Source organism: Copadichromis virginalis, linkage group LG22 (assembly GCF_057382275.1).
Source record: "Copadichromis virginalis isolate Kocher_CV1m ecotype Utaka linkage group LG22, C_Virginalis_male_GT1.1, whole genome shotgun sequence".
Taxonomy (NCBI): Eukaryota; Metazoa; Chordata; class Actinopteri; order Cichliformes; family Cichlidae; genus Copadichromis; species Copadichromis virginalis.
In genome coordinates, this window is record NC_140638.1 from 8,105,559 (window position 1) to 8,119,108 (window position 13,550).

The window sequence follows — 13,550 nt, forward strand, 5'->3', positions numbered from 1 at the left end:
TTTACCAATCCAGCCACGGGCCCATCCATCTGGCCCATCAAGACTCACTCTCATTTCATCAGTCCATAAAACCTTAGAAAAACCAGTCTTGAGATATTTCTTGGCCCAGTCTTGACGTTTCAGCTTGTGTGTCTTGTTCAGTGGTGGTCGTCTTTCAGCCTTTCATACCTTGGCCACGTCTCTGAGTATTGCACACCTTGTGCTTTTGGGCACTCTAGTGATGTTGCAGCTCTGAAATATGGCCAAACTGGTGGCAAGTGGCATCTTGGCAGCTGCACGCTTGACTTTTCTCAGTTCATGGGCAGTTATTTTGCGCCTTGGTTTTTCCACACGCTTCTTGCGACTCTGTTGACTATTTTGAATGAAACGCTTGATTGTTCGATGATCACGCTTCAGAAGCTTTGCAATTTTGAGACTGCTGCATCCCTCTGCAAGATATCTCACTATTTTTGACTTTTCTGAGCCTGTCAAGTCCTTCTTTTGACCCATTTTGCCAAAGGAAAGGACGTTGCCTAATAATTCTGCACTCCCTGTACATGCAGGTGGATTGATTTGTTCGATAGTTGTGAAAGAGCGTAAGGTGAATACCGACACATACACAAAATAAAACGTTTTAATGAGCCAGTGTAAGCCCAGACAGACGACCTTTTACTAAAAATTGTGTTAGCTTGCAAGCTAGCGCCAGATATTCTTTTGTTCGTAAATCAAGGTCAGTACAACAAACACGATTACACGTAAAAAGCAGTAACCATCCTGTATTAAATACCGAGAAAGAGAAACGTTTTTCTAGAATCAATAACAGTTAAATATCAAAGGACGGCAAGAGGACGTGTGTACACGAATATGACTCCCGTTACACCAACGACACACCGACTCCACCATTAACATCCGGGTCATTCCCGGTCTGTCTGATGCAAGTTCCAACGGAGCGCTGAAACCAGCGGCACACCCTCTAAAAAACACACACACGGAGCTCCAACAGCAGCCCGAGGATACAGAGATAGCATAAAAAAGTGTTTTATTACTGATGAACCAGTAATGTAGAAAACCCTATCTCAGTATCAATAAAATGTCTCAGTAATAAAATACGTCAAAGCCTTCTTAGGTTGTGTAGTTTAAACCAAATTCGCAAAAATTACAAAACCAAGCACATTTCCAGTGTTGTTAGTTTTAACATTTATTTCAGTCAACTAAAAGTTTTTTTTTTTCAAAATTGGTTTTAATTGGTTTATTTTAGTTAAGAAAAGACTTCTTAACTTGTTTCTTTTCTTTTCTGATAAATGCTAACACCAAAACGCAACTTACTGCATAACATGCAAGGCTGTGATATATCAACCCAACAAAATATATTTTGTTATGTAAATATATAGAGAGCGAAAACAAAAAGGAAAAAACTGACACAAACGTTAAATGTATTTTCTTGTGCCATCTAGTGGGTGTAAAGACGAACTGTGTGCAGCAAAGCTGACTGTGCAGAGGGCATTTACTGCTTACTGTAAAATCATGTGAATATATAAATGTCTCCTTATATAAAAAAAACAAAAGAAAAAAGTGACTGTAATCTATTTTGTTTGGGGATTTGTACACAGGTCTCTTTCAAAAAAGAGATTCAGATCTCACTGAAAACATATGTTTACATAATAACGCCTGTAGATGTAGCTTTAGAAACAGTTATTACTGATTTTAATTTTTAAATAGTTTTTATTTTTTAATTTAAAAAAGATTTTTTCTTTACTTTAAGTTTCTTTGTCATATAGCCTCTGTCATATTGTAACTTAAAACCATTAAAAAAATAATATCTTTATATCAGATATGTTGTTGGGGTTTTCTCTATATTATGTAGAGTCTTTACCTTACATTATAAAGCAATATGAGCAACTGTTGTTGTAACTTGGTACAATATAAATAAAACTTTGAATTGCCGGTTTAAATTCCTCAGAGGTTATGCTGCTCACTACTGAGTGGTACTTTAGACTAAAACCCTACACCTATTGCAACATAACTAAGGGAGGATTCAGGGTCACCTGGTCCAGCCCTAACTATATGCTTCAGCAAAAAGGAAAGTTTTAAGCCTAATCTTAAAAGTAGAGATAGTGTCTGTCTCCTGAATCCAAAGTGGAAGCTGGTTCCACTGAAGAGGGGCCTAAAAGCGGTTCTGCTTCTCATTCTACTTATAAATATTGTGCTTAATTAAAAATATTAAATAGGCTGAACTCGATTTTTATCAAATTGTTATTAGAACTCGATTTAAATAAGTTACCAGTACTTTTTATGCAAAAACGCTGATAAACTCAATTTATTTGAGTTGTCTTAACATAGAAAAACTAAGTAAGCTGGAAGTTTTGCTTCTTAGTGCGGAAGGATGAAAGATGTGTTTTGAAAATGCCACGTCACTACCGTCCTCCTCCCTCGCGGATCAGTCCACATGTTCATGGTGCCAGCATTTGTTATGGAATATGTTTAGCAAACCTGGAGAAGCGTCAGCTCAAGATATTATTGTTGTCATTGCTGTGGATCTTTACGTGATACACTGACTTGGTGAGTAAATGTTTACTCTTATTCAAACTGATTTTGTGGCTTCTCTTAGTTTAGCACCAGGGCCCTGTTTCAGGAAGCCGGTTTAGTGGAAAAACTGAGTAAGTATACCCTGAGTTAACGAAAACTCTGGGTTTTCGGTTTCACAAAGCGAGTTCAGCTGCAGCCTGAGTGAGTCACTATGACGACACACTCCGTGAAGCTAACCTGCCCCCTAGCAGGTTTACTACAACTAACCCTGACTGTCTCCGCCCCTTTGTCGGAAACCTGACAGTAGGAAGTGTCGGACATGGCGTGCCACTTCCTTGAAGAGCTAGTAGATCGTGAAGCCCAAATTCTCCGCAGAGCTCTCCGCCGGGAGAGAGTGATCAGAGCGCGTTTGGACATTTTATCATTTCCTGATGATTTTCTGTGCGAACGTTACCGTGTCTCAGCACAATCTATAATTTATTTGGATAACATCCTCAGGCCATATATTACGCATGTGACACATCGCGGACATTCTCTCAGTTCTGTACATATTATTTGTATTGCACTTCGGTTTCTTGCAAACGGGAGCTTTCTGTATAATATTGGTGACGCTGAGCACGTTTCCAAGGCTACCGTCTGTCGGGCAGTCAGGAATGTTACAGTTGCACTGAAACGTCTCCTGTACTCGTTTACTGCGGTCAAGTGAGCCCTCACTTACGAAGTCGCAGTCAAGCTAGCCGCCCCGCCAGCCGCACCTAAAATGTTGTTGCACTACTCTTACGCATATTACGGTATAGGTGCCGACTGGCTTAGAAACGCAGTGTTTTCTGTCCTGACACTATTTTACTTCACAATCCACTCCCAGTTTTGGTTAATCTCCACTTTCACCCCTGTGATCCACAGCCCAAATTACTGTATGATTCAGAGAAAATTAACAATAAAATTTACCCAATTTACTCAACTATACTTTTAATGTCCTCATCTTTGAGCTCAGATTACAGGAAAACTGTAAGAGGTGACGCAGATATTTCACTGTATTCTGACTCTAGGCTGTCGCCACTCTGCACCCTGTGATCCACAGCCAAAATTACTGTACAGTTTTTGAGAAAATTGATAGTAAAATCTTCCCATTTTGCTTTACTGTACTCTACATATTGACATCTTTGATCTCCGATTACAGGAAAACTATAAGAGGTGACGCAGATATCTCACTGTATTCTGACTCTAGGCTGTCGCCACTCTGCACCCTGTGATCCACAGCCAAAATTACTGTACGGATTTTGAGAAAATTGATAGTAAACTTTGCACAATTTACTCTACTGTACTCTATATATTCTCATCTTTGAGCTCCGATTACAGGAAAACTGTAAGAGGTGACGCAGATATCTCACTGGATTATGACTCTGGGTGACCCCCACTCTGCACCCTGTGATCCACAGCAAAAATTACTGTATGGATTTTGAGAAAATTGATAGTAAAATCTTCCCATTTTGCTTTACTGTACTCTACATATTGACATCTTTGAGCTCCGATTACAGGAAAACTGTAAGAGGTGACGCAGATATTTCACTGGATTATGAATCTAGGCTGTCGCCACTCTTCACCCTGTGATCCACAGCCAAAATTACTGTACGGTTTTTGAGAAAATTGATAGTAAACTTTGCACAATTTACTCTACTGTACTTTTAATATCCTCGTCTTTAACCTCAGATTACAGGAAAACTGTAAGAGGTGACGCAGATATTTCACTGGATTATGACTCTGGGTGACCCCCACTCTGCACCCTGTGATCCACAGCAAAAATTACTGTATGGATTTTGAGAAAATTGATAGTAAAATCTTCCCATTTTGCTTCACTGTACTCTACATATTGACATCTTTGAGTTCCGATTACAGGAAAACTGTAAGAGGTGACGCAGATATTTCACTGGATTATGAATCTAGGCCATCTCCACTCTGCACCCTGTGATCCACAGCCAAAATTACTGTACAGTTTTGAGAAAATTGATAGTAAAATCTTCCCATTTTGCTTTACTGTACTCTACATATTGACATCTTTGAGTTCCGATTACAGGAAAACTGTAAGAGGTGACGCAGATATTTCACTGGATTCTGAATCTAGGTCATCTCCACTCTTCACCCTGTGATCCACAGCCAAAATTACTGTATGGATTTTGAGAAAATTGATAGTAAACTTTGCACAATTTACTCTACTGTACTCTATATATTCTCATCTTTGATCTTAGATTACAGGAAAACTGTAAGAGGTGACGCAGATATCTCACTGGATTATGACTCTGGGTGACCCCCACTCTGCATACCGTGATCCACAGCAAAAATTACTGTATGGATTTTGAGAAAATTCATAGCAAAATCTTCCCATTTTGCTTTACTGTACTCTACATATTGACATCTTTGGCCTCAGATGACAGGAAAACTATAAGAGGTGACGCAGATATCTCACTGTATTCTGACTCTAGGCTGTCGCCACTCTGCACCCTGTCATCCACAGCCAAAATTACTGTACGGATTTTGAGAAAATTGATAGTAAACTTTGCACAATTTACTGTACTGTACTTTCTATATTGACATCTTTGAGCTCAGATTACAGGAAAACTGTAAGAGGTGACGCAGATATCTCACTGTATTCTGACTCTAGGCTGTCGCCACTCTTCACCCTGTGATCCACAGCAAAAATTACTGTATGGATTTTGAGAAAATTCATAGCAAAATCTTCCCATTTTGCTTTACTGTACTCTACATATTGACATCTTTGGCCTCAGATTACAGGAAAACTATAAGAGGTGACGCAGATATCTCACTGTATTCTGACTCTAGGCTGTCGCCACTCTGCACCCTGTGATCCACAGCCAAAATTACTGTACGGTTTTTGAGAAAATTGATAGTAAACTTTGCACAATTTACTCTACTGTACTTTTAATATCCTCGTCTTTAACCTCAGATTACAGGAAAACTGTAAGAGGTGACGCAGATATTTCACTGGATTCTGACTCTAGGCTGTCGCCACTCTTCACCCTGTGATCCACAGAAAAAATTACTGTACGGTTTTTGAGAAAATTGATAGTAAACTTTGCACAATTTACTCTACTGTACTCTATATATTCTCATCTTTGAGCTTAGATTACAGGAAAACTGTAAGAGGTGACGCAGATATCTCACTGGATTATGACTCTGGGTGACCCCCACTCTGCACCCTGTGATCCACAGCAAAAATTACTGTATGGATTTTGAGAAAATTCATAGCAAAATCTTCCCATTTTGCTTTACTGTACTCTACATATTGACATCTTTGGCCTCAGATTACAGGAAAACTATAAGAGGTGACGCAGATATTTCACTGGATTATGAATCTAGGCCATCTCCACTCTGCACCCTGTGATCCACAGCAAAAATTACTGTACGGATTTTGAGAAAATTGATATTAAAATCTTCCCATTTTGCTTCACTGTACTCTACATATTGACATCTTTGAGCTCCGATTACAGGAAAACTGTAAGAGGTGACACAGATATCTCACTGGATTCTGACTCTGGGTGACCCCCACTCTTCACCCTGTTATCCACAGCCCAAATTACTGTACGGATTTTGAGAAAATTGATAGTAAACTTTGCACAATTTACTGTACTGTACTTTATATATTGACATCTTTGAGCTCAGATTACAGGAAAACTGTAAGAGGTGACGCAGATATTTCACTGGATTCTGACTCTAGGCTGTCGCCACTCTGCACCCTGTGATCCACAGCCAAAATTACTGTACGGTTTTTGAGAAAATTGATAGTAAACTTTGCACAATTTACTCTACTGTACTTTTAATATCCTCGTCTTTAACCTCAGATTACAGGAAAACTGTAAGAGGTGACGCAGATATTTCACTGGATTATGACTCTAGGCTGTCGCCACTCTTCACCCTGTGATCCACAGCAAAAATTACTGTACGGATTTTGAGAAAATTGATAGTAAACTTTGCACAATTTACTCTACTGTACTCTATATATTCTCATCTTTGAGCTTAGATTACAGGAAAACTGTAAGAGGTGACGCAGATATCTCACTGGATTATGACTCTGGGTGACCCCCACTCTGCATGCTGTGATCCACAGCAAAAATTACTGTATGGATTTTGAGAAAATTCATAGCAAAATCTTCCCATTTTGCTTTACTGTACTCTACATATTGACATCTTTGGCCTCAGATTACAGGAAAACTATAAGAGGTGACACAGATATCTCACTGTATTCTGACTCTAGGCTGTCGCCACTCTTCACCCTGTGATCCACAGAAAAAATTACTGTACGGTTTTTGAGAAAATTGATAGTAAACTTTGCACAATTTACTCTACTGTACTCTATATATTCTCATCTTTGAGCTTAGATTACAGGAAAACTGTAAGAGGTGACGCAGATATCTCACTGGATTATGACTCTGGGTGACCCCCACTCTGCACCCTGTGATCCACAGCAAAAATTACTGTATGGATTTTGAGAAAATTCATAGCAAAATCTTCCCATTTTGCTTTACTGTACTCTACATATTGACATCTTTGGCCTCAGATTACAGGAAAACTATAAGAGGTGACGCAGATATTTCACTGGATTATGAATCTAGGCCATCTCCACTCTGCACCCTGTGATCCACAGCAAAAATTACTGTACGGATTTTGAGAAAATTGATATTAAAATCTTCCCATTTTGCTTCACTGTACTCTACATATTGACATCTTTGAGCTCCGATTACAGGAAAACTGTAAGAGGTGACACAGATATCTCACTGGATTCTGACTCTGGGTGACCCCCACTCTTCACCCTGTTATCCACAGCCCAAATTACTGTACGGATTTTGAGAAAATTGATAGTAAACTTTGCACAATTTACTGTACTGTACTTTATATATTGACATCTTTGAGCTCAGATTACAGGAAAACTGTAAGAGGTGACGCAGATATCTCACTGGATTATGACTCTAGGCTGTCGCCACTCTTCACCCTGTGATCCACAGAAAAAATTACTGTACGGTTTTTGAGAAAATTGATAGTAAACTTTGCACAATTTACTCTACTGTACTTTTAATATTCTCATCTTTGACCTCAGATTACAGGAAAACTATAAGAGGTGACGCAGATATCTCACTGGATTATGACTCTGGGTGACCCCCACTCTGCACCCTGTGATCCACAGCCAAAATTACTGTACGGATTTCTGATGAAATTAAATCCTATTCCATTACCAAACAAAATGAGTTCATTGAAGTATTTGCTTAACTACAAGAAATGTCTTTCCACACACAATTTAAATTTTTCAAAATGTCATTCACACACCACCTCAAGTATCAACTTCAGTTTTAGACATTATTTATTCAGTGCTTAATCACAACAATAGTCAACTTAAGGCACTTACATAATAAGTTAAACCTTACAATAATACATACAGAGAAAAACCCAACAATCATATGACCCCCTATGAGCAACAGTGGGAAGGAAAAACTCCCTTTTAACAGCAAGAAACCTCCGGCAGAACCAGGCTCAGGGAGGGGCGGCCATCTGCCTCAACCGGTCAGGGTGAGAAATTACATTTCTCAGATTACTGATTTCTCATATTACTACTACACAGTTTAGATACACTCAACAAAAATATAAACGCAACACCTTTGTTACTGCTCCCATTCCCCATGGGATGGACGTAGAGACCGAAAATTCATTCCAGATACACAATATAACCATCCCTCCCAAACAGTGGTCACAAATCAGTCCAAATGTGTGGTAGTGGGCACATCTGCCATATTGAGATAATCCATCCCACCTCACAGGTGTGCCACATCAGGATGCTGATCTGACATCATGAGTAGTGCACAGGTGTACCTCAGACTGCCCACAACAAAAGGCCACCCTGGAATGTGCAGTTTTGTCTCACAGCAAAATGCCACAGATGCCACAAGCAATGAGGGAGCGTGCAATTGGCATGCTGACAGCAGGAATGTCAACCAGATCTGTCGCCCGTGCATTGAATGTTCATTTCTCAACCATAAGCCGTCTCCACAGGCGTTTCAGAGAATATGGCAGCACATCCAACCGGCCTCACAACCGCAGACCTCGTGTAACCACACCAGCCCAGGACCTCCACATCCAGCAGGTTCACCTCCAAGATCGTCTGAGACCAGCCACCCAGACAGCTGCTGGAACAATTGGTTTGCACAACCAAATAATTTCTGCAAAAACTGTCAGAAACCGTCTCAGGGACGCTCAACTGCATGCCCGTCGTCCTCATCGGGGTCTTGACCTGACTCCAGCTCGTCGCCGTAACAGACTTGTGTGGGCAAATGCTCACATTCGATGGCGTCTGGCACGTTGGAGAGGTGTGCGCTTCACGGATGAATCATGGTTCACATTGTTCAGGGCAGATGGCAGCTGAGAATGTCCCAGTTCTTGCATGGCCAGCATACTCACTGGACATGTCGCCCATTGAGCATGTTCGGGATGTGCTTGACCGGCGTATACGACAGCGTGTACCAGTTCCCACGAATATCCAACAACCTCGCACAGCCATTGAAGTGGAGTGGACCAACATTCCACAGGCCACAATTGACAATCTGATAGACTCCATGCGACGATGTGTTGCACTGCATGAGGCGAATGGTGGTCACACCAGATACTGACCGGTTCTGGGTCCCCAGACCCCCAATAGCGCAAAAAAACTGCACATTCCAGGGTGGCCTTTTGTTGTGGGCAGTCTGAGGTACACCTGTGCACTACTCATGATGTCAGATCAGCATCCTGATGTGGCACACCTGTGAGGTGGGATGGATTATCTCAATATGGCAGATGTGCCCACTACCACACATTTGGACTGATTTGTGACCACTGTTTGGGAGGGATGGTTATATTGTGTATCTGGAATGAATTTTAGGTCTCTACGTCCATCCCATGGGGAATGGGAGCAGTAACAAAGGTGTTGCGTTTATATTTTTGTTGAGTGTATCTAAACTGTGTAGTAGTAATATGAGAAATCAGTAATCTGAGAAATGTAATTTCTCACCCTGACCGGTTGAGGCAGATGGCCGCCCCTCCCTGAGCCTGGTTCTGCCGGAGGTTTCTTGCTGTTAAAAGGGAGTTTTTCCTTCCCACTGTTGCTCATAGGGGGTCATATGATTGTTGGGTTTTTCTCTGTATGTATTATTGTAAGGTTTAACTTATTATGTAAGTGCCTTAAGTTGACTATTGTTGTGATTAAGCACTGAATAAATAATGTCTAAAACTGAAGTTGATACTTGAGGTGGTGTGTGAATGACATTTTGAAAAATTTAAATTGTGTGTGGAAAGACATTTCTTGTAGTTAAGCAAATACTTCAATGAACTCATTTTGTTTGGTAATGGAATAGGATTTAATTTCATCAGAAATCCGTACAGTAATTTTGGCTGTGGATCACAGGGTGCAGAGTGGGGGTCACCCAGAGTCATAATCCAGTGAGATATCTGCGTCACCTCTTATAGTTTTCCTGTAATCTGAGGTCAAAGATGAGAATATTAAAAGTACAGTAGAGTAAATTGTGCAAAGTTTACTATCAATTTTCTCAAAAACCGTACAGTAATTTTTTCTGTGGATCACAGGGTGAAGAGTGGCGACAGCCTAGAGTCATAATCCAGTGAGATATCTGCGTCACCTCTTATAGTTTTCCTGTAATCTGAGCTCAAAGATGTCAATATATAAAGTACAGTACAGTAAATTGTGCAAAGTTTACTATCAATTTTCTCAAAATCCGTACAGTAATTTTGGCTGTGGATGACAGGGTGAAGAGTGGGGGTCACCCAGAGTCATAATCCAGTGAGATATCTGTGTCACCTCTTACAGTTTTCCTGTAATCTGAGCTCAAAGATGTCAATATATAAAGTACAGTACAGTAAATTGTGCAAAGTTTACTATCAATTTTCTCAAAAACCGTACAGTAATTTTTGCTGTGGATCACAGGGTGAAGAGTGGCGACAGCCTAGAGTCAGAATCCAGTGAAATATCTGCGTCACCTCTTACAGTTTTCCTGTAATCGGAGCTCAAAGATGTCAATATGTAGAGTACAGTGAAGCAAAATGGGAAGATTTTAATATCAATTTTCTCAAAATCCGTACAGTAATTTTGGCTGTGGATGACAGGGTGCAGAGTGGCGACAGCCTAGATTCATAATCCAGTGAAATATCTGCGTCACCTCTTACAGTTTTCCTGTAATCTGAGCTCAAAGATGAGAATATATAGAGTATAGTACAGTAAATTGTGCAAAGTTTACTATCAATTTTCTAAAAATCCGTACAGTAATTTGGGCTGTGGATCACAGGGTGAAGAGTGGGGGTCACCCAGAGTCATAATCCAGTGAAATATCTGCGTCACCTCTTATAGTTTTCCTGTAATCTGAGGTTAAAGACGAGGATATTAAAAGTACAGTAGAGTAAATTGTGCATATTTACTATCAATTTTCTCAAAAACCGTACAGTAATTTTTTCTGTGGATCACAGGGTGAAGAGTGGCGACAGCCTAGAGTCAGAATCCAGTGAAATATCTGCGTCACCTCTTACAGTTTTCCTGTAATCTGAGGTTAAAGACGAGGATATTAAAAGTACAGTAGAGTAAATTGTGCATATTTACTATCAATTTTCTCAAAAACCGTACAGTAATTTTTTCTGTGGATCACAGGGTGAAGAGTGGCGACAGCCTAGAGTCAGAATCCAGTGAAATATCTGCGTCACCTCTTACAGTTTTCCTGTAATCTGAGGTTAAAGACGAGGATATTAAAAGTACAGTAGAGTAAATTGTGCAAAGTTTACTATCAATTTTCTCAAAAACCGTACAGTAATTTTGGCTGTGGATCACAGGGTGAAGAGTGGCGACAGCCTAGAGTCAGAATACAGTGAGATATCTGCGTCACCTCTTATAGTTTTCCTGTAATCTGAGGCCAAAGATGTCAATATGTAGAGTACAGTAAAGCAAAATGGGAAGATTTTACTATCAATTTTCTCAAAAACTGTACAGTAATTTTGGCTGTGGATCACAGCATGCAGAGTGGGGGTCACCCAGAGTCAGAATCCAGTGAGATATCTGCGTCACCTCTTACAGTTTTCCTGTAATCTGAGCTCAAAGATGAGAATATATAGAGTATAGTACAGTAAATTGTGCAAAGTTTACTATCAATTTTCTCAAAAACCGTACAGTAATTTTTGCTGTGGATCACAGGGTGAAGAGTGGCGACAGCCTAGAGTCAGAATACAGTGAGATATCTGCGTCACCTCTTATAGTTTTCCTGTAATCTGAGCTCAAAGATGAGAATATATAGAGTACAGTAGAGTAAATTGTGCATATTTACTATCAATTTTCTCAAAAACTGTACAGTAATTTTGGCTGTGGATCACAGGGTGAAGAGTGGCGACAGCCTAGAGTCAGAATCCAGTGAAATATCTGCGTCACCTCTTACAATTTTCCTGTAATCGGAGCTCAAAGATGTTAATATGTGGAGTACAGTAAAGCACAATGGGAAGATTTTGTTATGAATTTTCTCAAAATCCGTACAGTAATTTTGGCTGTGGATCACAGGGTGCAGAGTGGGGGTCACCCAGAGTCATAATCCAGTGAAATATCTGCGTCACCTCTTACAGTTTTCCTGTAATCTGAGGTCAAAGATGAGGACATTAAAAGTATAGTTGAGTAAATTGGGTAAATTTTATTGTTAATTTTCTCTGAATCATACAGTAATTTGGGCTGTGGATCACAGGGGGGAAAGTGGAGATACACTAAAAATGGGAGTGGATTGTGAAGTAAAATAGTGTCAGGACACAAAACACTGCGTTTCTAAGCCGGTTTTCACCCATACCGTAATATACGTAAGAGTAGTGCAACCACATTTTCGGTGCGGCTGGCGGGGCGGCTAGCTTGACTGCGACTTCGTAAGTGAGGGCTCACTTGACCGCAGTACTCGTTTGTGGTGTTCCCCGGTCACAGACCCACAAGATTTATCAAAGAGGGATGCCACAAAATTGCAGGTATCAGGATGACCAAAACTTAATTTATGATGTGGTGATACTTGGACTACTACTTAAATTGCACATTTATTTTCAGGGTTCCCAGGCGTGATTGGCTGTACAGATGGTACTCACATTCCAATCATTGCTCCTTCAGTAAATGAAGGAGACTATGTGAACAGGAAGTCTTTCCACAGCATTAATGTACAGGTACATAGTTCCCTGTAGCATGTCAAACTAACAAATTATTTCATTATAGTAATGGATGCTAATTTGTGTTCTCTGCACTGTGAAGATCATATGTGATGCTGCCAACATTATCACAAATGTGGAAGCCAAGTGGCCAGGCTCTGTCCATGACTCACAAATATTCCGTGAATGTACACTGAGCACAAAATTTGGACATGGTGAGTTGAGAATACTTTAAAATATATAAAGACCAATTGCTTCAGGGACATTTGAACTGAAGTGTACCCTTCTGTCTTAGGAGAGTTCACTGGCTACTTGCTTGGTGATAGGGGGTATCCATGTTTACCCTATTTGCTTACCCCTTACCCTGACCCTGAACCGGGCCCACAGCAGTGATATAATCTGGCTAATTGCAGGACAAGAGCCAGAATTGAAATGACTATCGGAATGCTTAAGGCCCGGTTCCAGTGCCTGCAAAGACTCAGGGTCACCCCAGAAAGGGCATGTGACATTATTGTGGCATGTGTGATTCTTCACAACATTGCCACAATTAGAGGAGAACACTGTCCTTCTGAACCAAACATCAGCAGTGATCCAAACCATGAACATCCTGACCCTCCCACGGACATACAAGATGGAAGAGCAGTCAGAGACACCATATGTCACAATCATTTCTTTTGACCCATCACCTCAACATGTTGAAAGAAGAATAAACAGATTTTTTGTTCAACTGGCTTTATTGGTCGCCTGTGTTTCCTGTACACAAAGTATTAAAAGATGTAAACCTCGTAAAGTGTCTCTGTTGCTTCCTCCTCTGTAACAGCTGTCAATGTTTCTTCATT

General features: G+C 40.4%; 1 long non-coding RNA gene across 3 annotated transcripts; it reads left to right on the top strand.

Moving 5' to 3' along the window:
* Nucleotides 1-2,379: 2,379 nt before the first annotated feature.
* LOC146682635 (uncharacterized) lies at nt 2,380-13,501 on the top strand. 3 transcript variants are annotated; one of them, XR_014917478.1, is made up of 4 exons: nt 2,380-2,538; nt 12,617-12,729; nt 12,815-12,926; nt 13,007-13,501. It is a non-coding gene; the product is annotated as an uncharacterized LOC146682635 (long non-coding RNA). The 3 variants fall into 3 exon arrangements; XR_014917477.1 differs by lacking the exon at nt 2,380-2,538 and adding an exon at nt 12,480-12,540; XR_014917476.1 differs by lacking the exon at nt 2,380-2,538 and having other exon boundaries at nt 12,488-12,729.
* The last annotated feature ends 49 nt before the right edge of the window (nt 13,502-13,550 follow it).